Here is a 13792-nt window from a genome sequence, read left to right on the forward strand (position 1 = left end):
TAAAACCCTATTTCTGTAACTGTATGTTAAGTAACTGGAATTACTTGTAGTGTACTTAAAAAGGACAATATGCTATAAATTTCAAGGAAAATACATAATTAATTTATATAAAACCATGTTACTATTGTATTCAACCTAGTGACTAACTAGGAACAATACTGTTCCAAGTGTCCTGAGCCAGACAATCATACAATCCTTGCATAAATATCAATTGAACTTACAACACTATACTTGTCTGCCAATTGATGTTTCATTCAAAGAACGTCACAGTACTCATAACTGGACGACCGTTTTATAATTTGCAGACTGAGGGGTCAGAGCTGCTTTGCAAATGCTGACCTTATGAAGGGATTAAATGGGCTCAATACAACAGCCCATACCTACATGTCCCTTTGTATCACACCCTAATATTGCCGTATAAAAGATTGAACACAGTTTTAAAACTGGTTGTAGACTAACAACGTTCCCCTAACTCTCAATTGAAATTAAAATCTGTATATCTGCTTATATCAGTTTCCAAATTCACATTAATACTAAGACCTAAATAAAACGAAATCTTAATGCAGTGTGTAATTATTTTCTCATTTAAGTCTCAATGCAATCAATTTAAACTATATTAAGTGTGTTATCAATGCATTATCAGTAGTGCATTGTTAAGGATTCTGATTTATAACTATTTGTTTAAAACTATAAGATAACAGGTAGACGAAACACGTGTTTCGTGCGCGCTTATTATATATTAAAGTTTAAAAGCATTTATTTATATTGAAATTGATGTTAAAAAGAACATACCCAACAGTTCTTTGGAAAATCAAAACTTTTCAGTTTCAATTATTTACGTTGAATTCGTAAAATAACATCTCAACTTTATTCTATTTAATAAAGAGCAAGTGTTTTTAACAATATTTTGTTTATACTTCTTCTATTATAAAAGTTTGTGCAAAAAAGGTATGCTTTTATTGTCATTTACACAGCGAAAGTTTCACGGAATTACGACGATGCGGAGTTCATATCACAACGAACGGAATAATTTGGTCTAAACAACAACTTGAAATTAAAGAAGCTATAGTTTTAAGTCCTGAAATGGAAAGTTGTCCACCTCCAGATTCAATATGGATCATGTAGACATTGTTTTTGCCGAAGTCGCAGCGCGAGAGCATTGCTTTATTTTTTCTCGACGTCCCGAACAATCATCATATTCCAGCCAATTTAAACAAAACCCAATCAAATAAAACACCTTAACCTTCCTCATGAATCATTCTATCTATTACAGAAAACTGTATGAAAATCCGTCCACTAATTTCCGAGTTAATCCGTTTTAATAATTAATTTAAAATAGAAATATATCTGTAACTTTCTAATTACAGCAATCCGGACGATATTCAAAGAATAGCAGCTTAAAGGCTTAGGTAGAACAGTAAATAGGTTCTTTTTGAACTGAGATGACCTAGTTCCAGCATCGCGAAGATCTTTTCTTCAAGTTTTTCAGGCTAATCCGTCTTGAAAGGTTTTCATAAATCTTTTGTGCGATCTGCATTTCAAATGGTGTGATTGAAAACGGGTGTTCGCATAAATTGTCCAGTTGTCGTTATCCTTTAGGTATTTTAAATTTTTAATGGTATTGTTTTGAACCGCAGACTATGACGGCTGAGTTTTCCTGTGCATGTTTGAACACGCGACGAATCCATGTTTCATTATTTTCAAGATTGTTGCGGTGTTGCAGTAGGCTTTAATGGTTATAAAACAATTGTACAATTACTGAAATAAGTGATGACTATAATCTATTCTGTGCAGACGGGGTGGACACATAAACTTATTACGATACTTTTTTTTAAGCGGCGTTGTCCGCGGCCTCGCTCCATTCATACGCCGTCGTCTGAATACAGACACGTAACTTCTCTTACATATGAATAAAACTTCATTTGCATTCTTCGAAACTTTATAAATTTTGAAAGAATGAACAATTATTACCAGAAATAAATTTCACCGTCGAAAAAAATAATACGGCTTATTATATTTTATGGAATCCATTTGGCGCCGATATTATGCCATTATCGAAAATTCAAATTCCACAAATATAAAATGCATTACATATTTTCGTGGCGGAATATTTCATACAAATTAACATTGCAAAATATTTATGAAAAGGCTAGTTGTTTTTGACGTAGCTACGTCTATAGCATGGATGCCGATTTCGACCATCCGCATTTTAAACTTATTGAAGGAAATAGGACCTTTAAAAAATCTTACATTTGTAGACTTAAAGCCTAACGTCTCCCTCATTACGGGAGGTGACGCTTGCCCAGTAGTAGGACATTAATGGGTTCAATGTATTTATTTTTGTGAATACAACAACATTGTCACTATAGCTGAGATTTTTTCTGTTGAACGACTTTCAAAGACTTGTGCCCCAGACTTAATAATATTCCGTGATCATATTTATATGATAATAAAGTCCCCAACCTGCGCTTGGACGTGGTGGACTCAAAGCCTAGCCCCTCAAGTTCTGATTAGCGGCCTGCATTGAGACAACAATAGTATAAATGTATCACGCGTGTCTTTTAGCGAGATTCAAATGCCGTTCTGTAGTTTCATAAATCATAACAAACAAAAATAATTTATAGGTAATTAATACTTAATTTCATACATTTAATTTATGAAATTCTCTTCAGTCTGCGCGAATGTATTAATTATTGCGTTGCATTGTTATGGGATATCGATAATGCCATTATAAACTTTTATTCTTTTTGTTGTTCATTGTTTCATTGTAATCATGACAGGATGACACTGATATTAATAACTGTTGTATTATTTCAATAAAGTAATATTCGTTATATATTTTTGTTATGAGAGTTAGTACCGGGTTTACTATTTACGGTTAAAACCCGATGCGATACCGACACCCTTGGTAAAGATTACCTTAGACTTTAGAGGCAGTTAGATATCCAGAAATGTTAAAAGTAATGATCTGATCCGGTCTAAAATCTTAGGTAAAGTTCACTTTAAAAGCAGCTGATATTCAGAGAAGATAGGAAGAAGATTCCGATCCGGTTCAAAAACCTTACATGAACTAACTTAGCCCAACAGACGGTCCAATATTCATAGAAGTTAAAAGCTGTTATTAAAAAAATATATTAGTTAAGTACCACATGTTTATTTAAATTCCTATTCGGAGCTAACCCTGGATGCAGCTGGATGCCTGGTCTTGGCAAACCTTATGATGGGCAATCATAATTTCATACTATCATAAAATCTTAGCCACGTACTGTTTACCGTTAAAGAGTTCCCTCGCCTACTGCCAATCCTGTAAGCAGCAGGTAACCCATAATAGATTTTACAATAAACAATCATAGCTGAATACGTTTGTAAAAATATGACATATGTACTCCTGACCGTTGAGGAGTTCTCTTGTTTGGAGCCAACCCTCAATAGAATACCAGGTCGTCATGTTTTGTTTAAACTGTCGTAATTAAATGCGCTGTCATAGGAACTGAAAGGCCGTGCAAAATTAATTTGTGTCCTTTTTATGCTTGCTTCACTGTTTAAGTATCTATAATGATTTGATAGTATTTTATTCATTTTCTTATATTCTGCATCAAGGTATAATCTAACATATTGCCACATTCGAGAATTACGACTCAACATATCTACGTTTATTTCTATTTCACTTGAATATGGAATAAGCACACTCTAGAAAATATACACATATCGGCGATGTCCTTCAAAAAAGTCAGGTGCGTTGCACTGGTAACTGGGGGGTCCAGTATTCATTCATTGTATTAAGCAAAAGAAGTTTGTAGGGAGCGTAGCAAGTGACGCACTTTGTTCCCTGCTTACCCTCGTAGAAAACAGGCTAGGGCTATATTTATTTATGAAGTATGCAAATATGGTTTACTAGTTTATATCCCGATTGCCTAAGGGGCCTCCCTAATAACTTTTTACTTTAGTCGGTATACAGACGGCTGGCCGTGTGAAATCTTTTCAAATTCAATTAAGTTAATTATATAACCAAACTAAAGAGACAAAGTTAATCTCTGATTATAATTTCACTATTTTGTATATTGTTTTTTAATAATCTAAAGTTAAGACATGGAAAGGTGAAAGCCTCTCAGATTGCTATCGGCTATTGTTTTAGTTTAATTTCTGAGTGCGGGTCTCATCGCTGAGATGATTTTGTTAAGAAGTATATTTTCTAAAATACTAATTACGTTACTGGTTATATAATATTAATAATCCTGTGTAATAATACCCCAGATAAGTTCAAAGGTTGGTAATGAAGCGAGTCATCATCGATATCGATAGTGCTATTGTTACAATTTGGACCTATGACCTCTCCAATGCAAGTCTAATTCATTTAGCCACTTGGCTACCACATCTCAAGTAGGGTTCAACTTGAATATTGTTTAATAATAAAGTTATACCTAGTTTCGACCTCGCTCGCTCGTAAATTTAGGGAGATAGGCCTTTTTAACTTTGGAATCTTCCATCAATTGCAGTCACACGAGTATTTCACAGGCAGTTAAATAAAAAACTGCATTTAAAAAATGTCAAAGAGAATTTTTCGGTAGCGATAATTAGAGTAAATAAACGAAGTTCCGATTTCATTTCCCGTTCGGACAATGAGAGAGGTAAAAGGCAAGGTAAATTTAACTTGTATGCACCGATAGGCACAGCCCTCCTCCCGTAATGAGGGAGGGTGAGGCTATGAGGCCACCGCGCTTGGTAAAGTTTGGGAACCACTCTTCAAGAACATTTAAAAGCACTTTAAGGTATGCAAAAGTTTTCTTTAAGATGTTTTTTTTATCGTTTGGTAAGAAGTCATAAAAATAATACGGTTGAAAACGGTTTTTTTTTATTCTGAAGTCTTCAGCCAGTTGCACTCACCGGTTTTCAATGAGTGAGGTAAGATACCTTTGTAGTCACTCGTAGCTTAGTAGCCGTTTAGTAAGCTATACGTCTCTGTGCTTTAAAGTAGTGTAAATGTCGGTGATGGCTTAATATAGTTGCTAAACTATCAAAAGCCTTTAGGCAGTTTAAACAACTTTGACAGTTGGTTGCCCCATTTGGTAAACACAATTTTTTAAAGTGTTAGTTACAAATAACTGACAATCCATTCATATCACTGTATCACTAAAGAAACAAATGGCTTACAATCAAATATTCATCTCATTGAACAGTATAAAGTCTCGCGTCGCGGCTAACATAGAAGTGACGTCATCTAACCGGATAAATTGCGTAGTACTCGCAGGCGTAACCGGCCGGTTCACAGATAAACGAATTACCCATCGAATAGAATCTAACAAACTTTGTTATCGTACTACTTCAGGACGCATGACGCATGCTATGTTATTTTTGTTATAAACTAACAAAATATTGACAGAATGCCTCATTTTGTATAAGTAATTAATTCTACGATGTCTAGAGCATGATGTGATCTCTTAGTCATTTCTTCTAATGAACATTTTCATGTTATAATCTTGATTGATCGTTCTTTAGTGTTTGTCATCATGTCAAAGTTGTTTGAACAGCTGCCAATCTTTTTGATTTTATAGCTAAACGTATTGAAAGGTACAAAAATGTGAATGGAAATATGAAAAACAATTTCACTTGTAATAGACTTTTTACTTGTGGAATTTTCGTTGAAATATTGCAATTTGTTTTTATTAAGATCTATGGGCGTAAACGATTGGTGCTAGACACCGTTAGCGTTGAATATCATTCGAGAGGTTCGAGTTAAACCTACAAATGTTTTTGCGTTTTTGACTTTGGTTACAAACGAAATATAAGCGATTGCGAATATCTTTTTGTAATTAATACAGTTTCAATCACTTTATCTATCAGTCGGTTACCCGAAACTTGTCTATAAGTTGTGAAATTGTCTTTTAGACTTCTTTAGATATAGTCGAAAAATACATATTTAAGTCCGTAATTATAAAATGCAAATACAAAGGCTTATTTGCGTCAATTTCAGGCCCAGTTTGGTATGTTTACAAGTAATTTATTGTGTGTGTGTCGAGCGCACTGGACGCCCGGAGCCGGTCTGTTTCCGGGAACAGATTAGCCCTGGGTGAGGAACTATTCAAACGTTTACTCTGAACGAACTGACAAACAGACTACCAATAAATGCTCACGGATTATTACATTAAGTTTATTTACATCAATACAGTTGCATAATTTGCTAACTTTGCAAAATTAAGACACATTTTTGTAGCGTAGAAGGATGTGTAAATTGAATAAAGTAGGATAGAAGTAAGTTTGGTACTCACAAAGGAGGATTGATTATAAGATAGATTAAAGTTCGTCGATAATTAATTTACAGAATAAAATGGGGATGAAAAAGTCTAGTAAGTTTGTCAATTCTTATCGCAACCTTATCGATAACCGACCAGATAAAGTTCAAAAAGTAGCACGGAAATGTTTAATTCACACTATTATATCTTTATTGAATTATTTTGAAGATTCGTTAACAGTGATAGTTGTAAACAAGTTAGGGATTCCCTTGTAAAGTTTTATTCATATTTAGAGACTGGTAACATGTCGAGAACGTAACAAAACGGACACAAAATCATACATACATTTTCCACGGACGGAATCAAATATCACACGGGGACGGAGCGCGTCGGGTTCATCAAATACGTGTGGAAATATCAGTGTATGTCTTTGCTGTTACACGTCTATAACCGGGGCTGTCTATTGGTAAACACGACCCGTGCTATTACAGTAAAACTACTAGAACCGCTTTTGAGCTACGCGTCCAATGCATTAGAATCGGAGAATTTGGACCGTAAGGATTTGTTGCCTTTATTTAATTCTATGGCACAAATAAGCGGACACTGTGCACGCATAGTGTTCCTTTTTTTCTTGTTTAAAAAGAGTTTCCGCAATAAGAATTGCTCTTGTGTTGCGACGACTTTTAATAACATGCAATCAACGGACACAAAGTACAACCAGACCCGAAACTACTATTGATGGATAATTATTATTGTTCTGTGTGGGAATCGAAACCACGGTCTCCCTACGCAATGGTAGCGGCGCGGCGATCTCAACCACTGCGCCACAGAGGCAGTCTAGATTAAATCCTTAGGCTAAGTTCATATGATCGCGCGGCTCGGCACGGTCATATGAACTTAGCCTTATGGTCCGCCCGCTCCGGTTCCAACGCAGTAGACGCGTAACCCTAGAGCGATCTTGCAGCGAGAAAGAGACACCGCTATAGGGAATCTATAGCGCTGTTTCGTCTAACAGCAGAACTTGCATCAGTCTAGCACATCATGGTACATCCCAGAGTTCTAAACTATCTAGAAACTTATTTTCTTTGATAATAACCATAGGAATGGCTATATTATTTCTTTTTTTCAATTACTGCAAAACTATCCGATTCGCGTGGCTCAAGCCGCTTGCGTTCATTCCATATTTATCCTATTGGGGAATGATAGGCTATACCTAAATTAGTTTGATTTAGTCCCAAGTATCTTAGTTCTATAGTTCCGTGAAAGATTTCATCAGAACAATAGGAAGCGGTTCTAAAGATTTTGCATATATTGAACTAATCACTCACTTAGCAAAACGCGGATATCGCTGAAAACACTATGCTTACACCTTCGGGTATAACAGACGCAAAAAGGTATAATATGTTCTATAATCTTCAATTAGTATAAAATGTAACATGTACATAACATTAGATAATTATGTAATGTAATTATCACATCAGCGTGGTATAAACAGAGCATATAACAGTGTAACACAGCCTTCTGTATGAGGCATTTGACCTAGCTGTCCAAAGCAAGCTCTCGAGGTCACCTAGATTAATTATCAATAGCTAATTCCGATATTATAGCATTTCGGTGTTATAATTACTTGCTAGAAACTTAACAACTAATTTGCGGCAAGTGATTGCAACTAATTGGATAAGTATGAATGGGTATCTCGGTCAAAATAGGTTTGCAAATCGTTTTTACATATTTTATATTATTGCGAATGTGTGGTTTGTGTTGACTATAGTTACAAGGGTTATTTAAAACTAGTTATTGTTCTAAAGTACCTATCTATTTTATTCCTGAAAATTTGAGGATTTGAAGCCCTCTTGTCATTTAACTTGCTACTAGTAAGACCCTTCTTACACAAGGTAACGCAAGTCTTCGAAAATAAAAGATGTTAGTCTTCAAGGGACATCATGCAAGTCCATTGGAGCATTTGGAGCCCTTTGTGAGTAGGGTCGGCTGCATTCGTCCTGCTACCAGATTTGTAAGGCGGTAGTTGCTTGAAGACTAAAATCGTACCAACATTTAAATTAGGGTTAGACTGCAGTAATTGCTTTGCTGGTATTGTATCCTCTACCGATGTGTACTTTACTAGCGAGGCGAATAGACCTTGTGCAGAAGAGGCGAATTCGTCGCGATTCTCTTGTGCGAGCGTTCCGTCTACAAGGAGCGTCAGCTTCGCCCCTATTTTGAACACGTGCGAAGCTTGTGGACGAGATTTATCGACGCCTAGGTAGCTATCTCAGTAAAGTTCGAACGAAATTGCAAATTCGCCCTTTCTAGAGACTGTCTAGATGGGATTTCATATCATTATATGAAAGAAGTTTAAATTATTAATTAAAACTTCGACCATTAATTAGTACAACAATATATCACCATCGTAACTTTTATTTATTAATTATTATATCTTATTGAACAATAATATTACGTTAATTAAACCAATATTCAATTAAATTGAAAGAGATAATTGACCGCTAATTATTTTGCGATTACATTTCATTACAATGTGGGATCATATTCGTGGCCGACGCCCGTTAGTGTTCATTCTACGTGCCTCTAATACCGATCGTAGTTCAAACGGTCTATTGTAGTCGGCAAATGCTGATTAGTTTCCGATATAGAGAATATTAATACTTGACGTGAGGAGTTAAATTTAATTGCTAAAATTTAACTGGAATATTCGATTTAGATTTCATATATTCTATTCGATTTATAATCGGCCAAGCCGCGGACACTGTAATAGATTTTAACCTAAGTGGCCGAACCTACTATTAAATATTGGCATAAAAATCAAGAAAACTTTGAATTAATACTCTTTTTAATAAAGGGTTACAAAATTCTACATGTCCCTGTGTAAAACAAACCTCAGTTCTAAAGCGCTGGTAGTTGGAAACTGTTAACTAGTGTACCCTGGACGCCGCTCGCCTATCAACATTGTTAGCGAAACAAATACTTTTTTTTGTCAACGCAGAATTGATTGCAGCGGCCTTATCGTACGTATAGTTAATGTTCAACTTAGTGTTAAGGTTGTTTAATGCCCGGTTTTTGACTACATTTAGCGGTAGTTCATCTTTTCAATTACGTTTTCTTGTATGAGTTTAAACGCAATAGATAAACTACCGCTAAATGTACCTCAGAAACCGGGGGTAAGTTGGGGGGACTTGGTTAGACCGATTGCTTGTTCACTGATCGGAGAGCCACAATTTTCTATGAGTGCCTCAGACAGGTATAGACAGAAGTAAAAATATTGATATATTGTCACATTTTTCATACCCTAATTATCAACGAAATAGCCAAAACTTACAGCGTTTGTTGCCTTTGAAATAGTTTACAACCACAGCTAAATCGTATTCTAAATACTATTTAATTATCTATTTTTGCTTGTAACTGCAAAAGCTCTTTGACAAAATGGACCGATAAAATCTAGCACATATTTTTTAAATTGGTATTTCATGTAAATGTACACTGAAATGTCATGTAAAAAGTTGGAAGTAGTTGACCTGAATATTAATATCGTTGATATCGTTTCTGCCCATTACCGGCACGTGCGTTATTGTGAATTAATTAGTTGCTTCATGACGACTGTCCAGTTCGCGTTAGTTCGCTGGACACGATTTTACAAATTGTAATACGTCGAACTGCAAATTGTAATGATCATTTACAAAGGCATTTTGACTCGAAAAGAGCAAAGCATTCACGGATATTTTTCATCATAGTACTAAAGACCATACTGCCAAAGTTGTTCAAGCCGCCCGAAAATGTATATGTAACAAGCCATGTTATAGGCTATCAGGAAAGACTTTTAATATTGAAATGAACAGGAGTGGGCTGAATACAATACAAACAAGACGGAGAAACAAAATTACGAAGTGGAAAAGAACACAAAAAAAAGCCTGGGTGGACAACTGGACAAGAAAAAGATGGGTTAACAATATCAAGAACAAATCTGGAGGATAAATGAATGAAAAGACTAATAACCTTGACTAATTTTAGTGATCTAAATGACATAAAGTTTTCATTTTGAAGGAGTCCATTTTTCCTGAAGAGGAACTCCTTAACAGCAAGTAATAAGTTACGTAAATAATAGTTTTTGTTACACAGTGTATCTAAATGTGTCTAAAAATAAATGTTTATTAGCTAATTACATTAGCTAATGCTGCCACTGGCCGCATTGTTTTTCCTTTGAGAAAAGTAGGTTAAAGGTATTTTCCCCATTACCCTGTTAATAGTTTTATTTCATCCAATCGGTTCTGAAGTTGTGTGAAACAGACATTCACATATGCTCGCCTTTGCATCTCCACAAAGAGAAATTAATTAATTCTAAAGAAGTTTTGTACACAAAGAGATTATAACCTGGATTAACTCATTAAATACTTATTAGGTCAGGAAATATTGTTAATAGGCAGAAGGTAGATTATAATATGAATAGGGATTATAAAGACTGTGCAAATACAATAGTCTTTTGAGATTTAGGGAATTGATATAATTCATTAATATATTCCTTATTTTTATCCATTGTCAGGAAACTTGATGTTAAAAATCTTAGGATAGATTCTGCGTTAGAAATCAATTTGTGAAAAAATCTTTACAACGCGATGTTACATCCTAGTTTTTTGTACAAGCTCTTAGGCTGATGCTTAAATGAAATCTTCAGATAGGCAATGGGATCGATTTGTTTGGAAATGCCCATGTTACTCTTTTTCACAAGTTCTTATTCATGGTCTTAAAAAAAATAGGTATTTAACCCCCGACGCAACAGGTGTTATAAGTTTGATGTGTCTGTCTGTCTGTGGCATCGTAATTCCCGAACGGATGCAGTGATTTCAATTTAGTTTTTTTGTATTATAGGTTACTTAGTTGAACTATAAACTATAATAATACTAAAATAATTTTAAGTGCACTTCTCTTTACATTACGAGAATATTCTCGGTCACAGGCGAGTCTTCTTAGCATTCGCCCACGCAGGCCGAGAATTTGAACTATGACTTTTCGAAGTTACGTATGTATATTACTTATACATAGTTATAACTTGTTCTATGTAACAGTGAAGGAAATTGTGGAAATGTTCTCGCCTGCGAGTTTTTGATGAGGATTCAATGTGGCACACTAAACACAAAAGTTTAAATTCTGAAAATTCCATTCAGCATGTAATCCAAATACAAAATTTTATCCAGAATGAAATGTTTTTATTATAATTTCATTTGTTTTGATGGGTAAACCTACTGTTAATCTAATAATTGTATCAATATTTGCACCGATTTCTATTTCCAACAAATATCGTTTCTGCGAACCAACATTGGTTCCATACAAATGAATGTTATTCTAATAGACTATGCGACTAAAATGCCAGTGCAATTTGTATGTATCGTGTGCCGGTCATTTTTGGGATTCACACGAACTAAATTAGCTATTATATACATTTATATTTATGCTTAGTAACAACAGCCGTGGGGTTGTTCTGTGGATGGGTGACCATTTTATATATGTATACCGAGTTCCTCCGAATTTTAGTAAGGCACTTTAAATTTGGGTCCTGGTCGTCATTTTCAAAGATCCTTGACAGTAGTCAGAAGCTTGAATCTGACTACCGGTTTTACCGAAAGGTATCGAGTTATAACCCAGGTAACTGTTGTGGAGGTGGATGTGGCCCAATAGGCAGTCGGTCTATGTTATATACTGGTGTTGTTTGGGTTTGATAGTTGTCAAGTTCTATTCATGTCTAATCAAGTGAGCAAATATTTGTTTGTTTGTCATATGGCTGGTGGTCAACGTAGTGTCAAAGTTGTTCAAGCCGCCCGAAGGCCTTTGACGTGTCTTAAGGACTGTTATCTTAATTAACAACAACCGGAAATGGCTTTTTAGGGAGCCCTCCAAAGCACGGAGACGCTCATAGATATAGAATGTTCCCGCCAAGGTTTGCTTAACCCAAAGATCATTTACCGACTGGTGAACAACACTGGGTATGGGCATAGCTAAATGAGATAACATCATTACTACAAACGAGAGTATCCAAGTCTGATCCTACTATAAAAATCAAGACGTTTGACAGTATACTAGACACTTTTTAGGTTTTTAAGTCATACCTTGGTTAGTATTTACTGGTGTGTTTTCATTGCAACTTGAAATCAGACATAACGAATAGGAAACTGATGTTGAATTAGTAATCAGCATCCGCATACATTGTACAGGTAATGAATAATTTGACTAACTGAACCGCGCGACTCTACTCACAAAGACACTACCTTAGTCTTGAAGGGGTTGTTTTTAAAAAAAACAGATACTAATTAGCTTTAAGTATGTCTATTAGTTTTTTTTTCACAATGGTTTTTTCATTTTCGCCGTAAGCGTGACAGACAGGCAGATGATCGCACTTTATATTAGTGTGCATTGTAAGGGGAAATCAACACAATTAATTAAGTATTTTGTTGTCCTTATTGGGTTGAATGGGATGGACAGGATAGGTATGACCGCCGAAGTTGGTAATTAATTAGGCTGAAATATGAATTAATTTACTGATATTTTATCTACGTCAGGTCATTCAACTACCTTTATTGATACATCCTTTTCGGCCATAATTCCTCATCGGGGCCGCTTTTAATCACAGATTCTTGTGTGATGTATGATTATCTAGACAACACAATAGCAACTCCTGGTGCGCTAGTTGTCTTAAAAAAAAAAAGGATAAGAGACGGCAGATTTTTTTCGGATCTGTTACTTTAAAATATAAGTAAGATTAGTATAGGAGGAATATAAATACTATAAGACATTTTAACTACGCGAATACTGTCTCAGCTCTCGCCGTAAGCTTTTGATCAATGCATTATATTCAAACAGTCAACACTACACAAAGCCGCACGACCAATGATTAGAAAATTGCACTCCCGAAGAATTATTTATTACTGTTACATCCGGAGCGGCGATTGGTCCAATCATGTGCTACTTCATTGTTGTAGCTTGTACTCTTACTGTAGTTTATTTACGCCAGTTTTCAATGCGTTATCAGAATAAAAACTTTTTGACGGGACAGACTTTGCGTGCTTCGGAGGGCACGTAAAAAGTCGATCCCGGTTGTTGTCAATTAAGATAACAGTCGTAAAGCCATATCAAAGGCCTTTCGGGCGGCTTGAACAACTTTGACACCAGGTTGACCACTAACCATACGATAGATAGATAATGCGTTATCTATCCACTGTTTACGTAGTTAACTCCCGGTTTCTGAGATATATGTAGTGGTAGTTTATCTGTTCAATAGCGTTTAAGCTCTTATGAACTGACTGCCTTTGTGGCGCGGTCGGTAGAGTATCCTACTGCTGATCATAAGTCCCAGCTTTGATGTCCAAAAGAAGCCTAAAAAATCAATAGCACTTTGTGGACAAAGTGCTATTGATTTTTTAGGCTTCTTTTTTTTAAATTCATAACATTTTATTCTGGTAACGTGCGCGGTATACAGTAATAGGCTCGCCCTTTGTTTCGTGGAACTAACATTGTTAATGGCGATACGGGAGTGTGTTTCATACACCTTTGCCTATACC

The 13792-nt window shown here is 35.5% G+C and overlaps 2 protein-coding genes across 2 annotated transcripts in view; one reads left to right on the forward strand and one right to left on the reverse strand.

The window, feature by feature from the left end:
• Nucleotides 1-13792, reverse strand: part of LOC142986793 (uncharacterized) — a 66076-nt gene that overhangs the window by 26446 nt on the left and 25838 nt on the right. The window lies entirely within an intron of this gene.
• Nucleotides 1-13792, forward strand: part of LOC142986794 (rho GTPase-activating protein 1-like) — an 87393-nt gene that overhangs the window by 1269 nt on the left and 72332 nt on the right. The window lies entirely within an intron of this gene.

The sequence above is a fragment of the Anticarsia gemmatalis genome, chromosome Z (assembly GCF_050436995.1).
Source record: "Anticarsia gemmatalis isolate Benzon Research Colony breed Stoneville strain chromosome Z, ilAntGemm2 primary, whole genome shotgun sequence".
NCBI lineage: Eukaryota > Metazoa > Arthropoda > Insecta > Lepidoptera > Erebidae > Anticarsia > Anticarsia gemmatalis.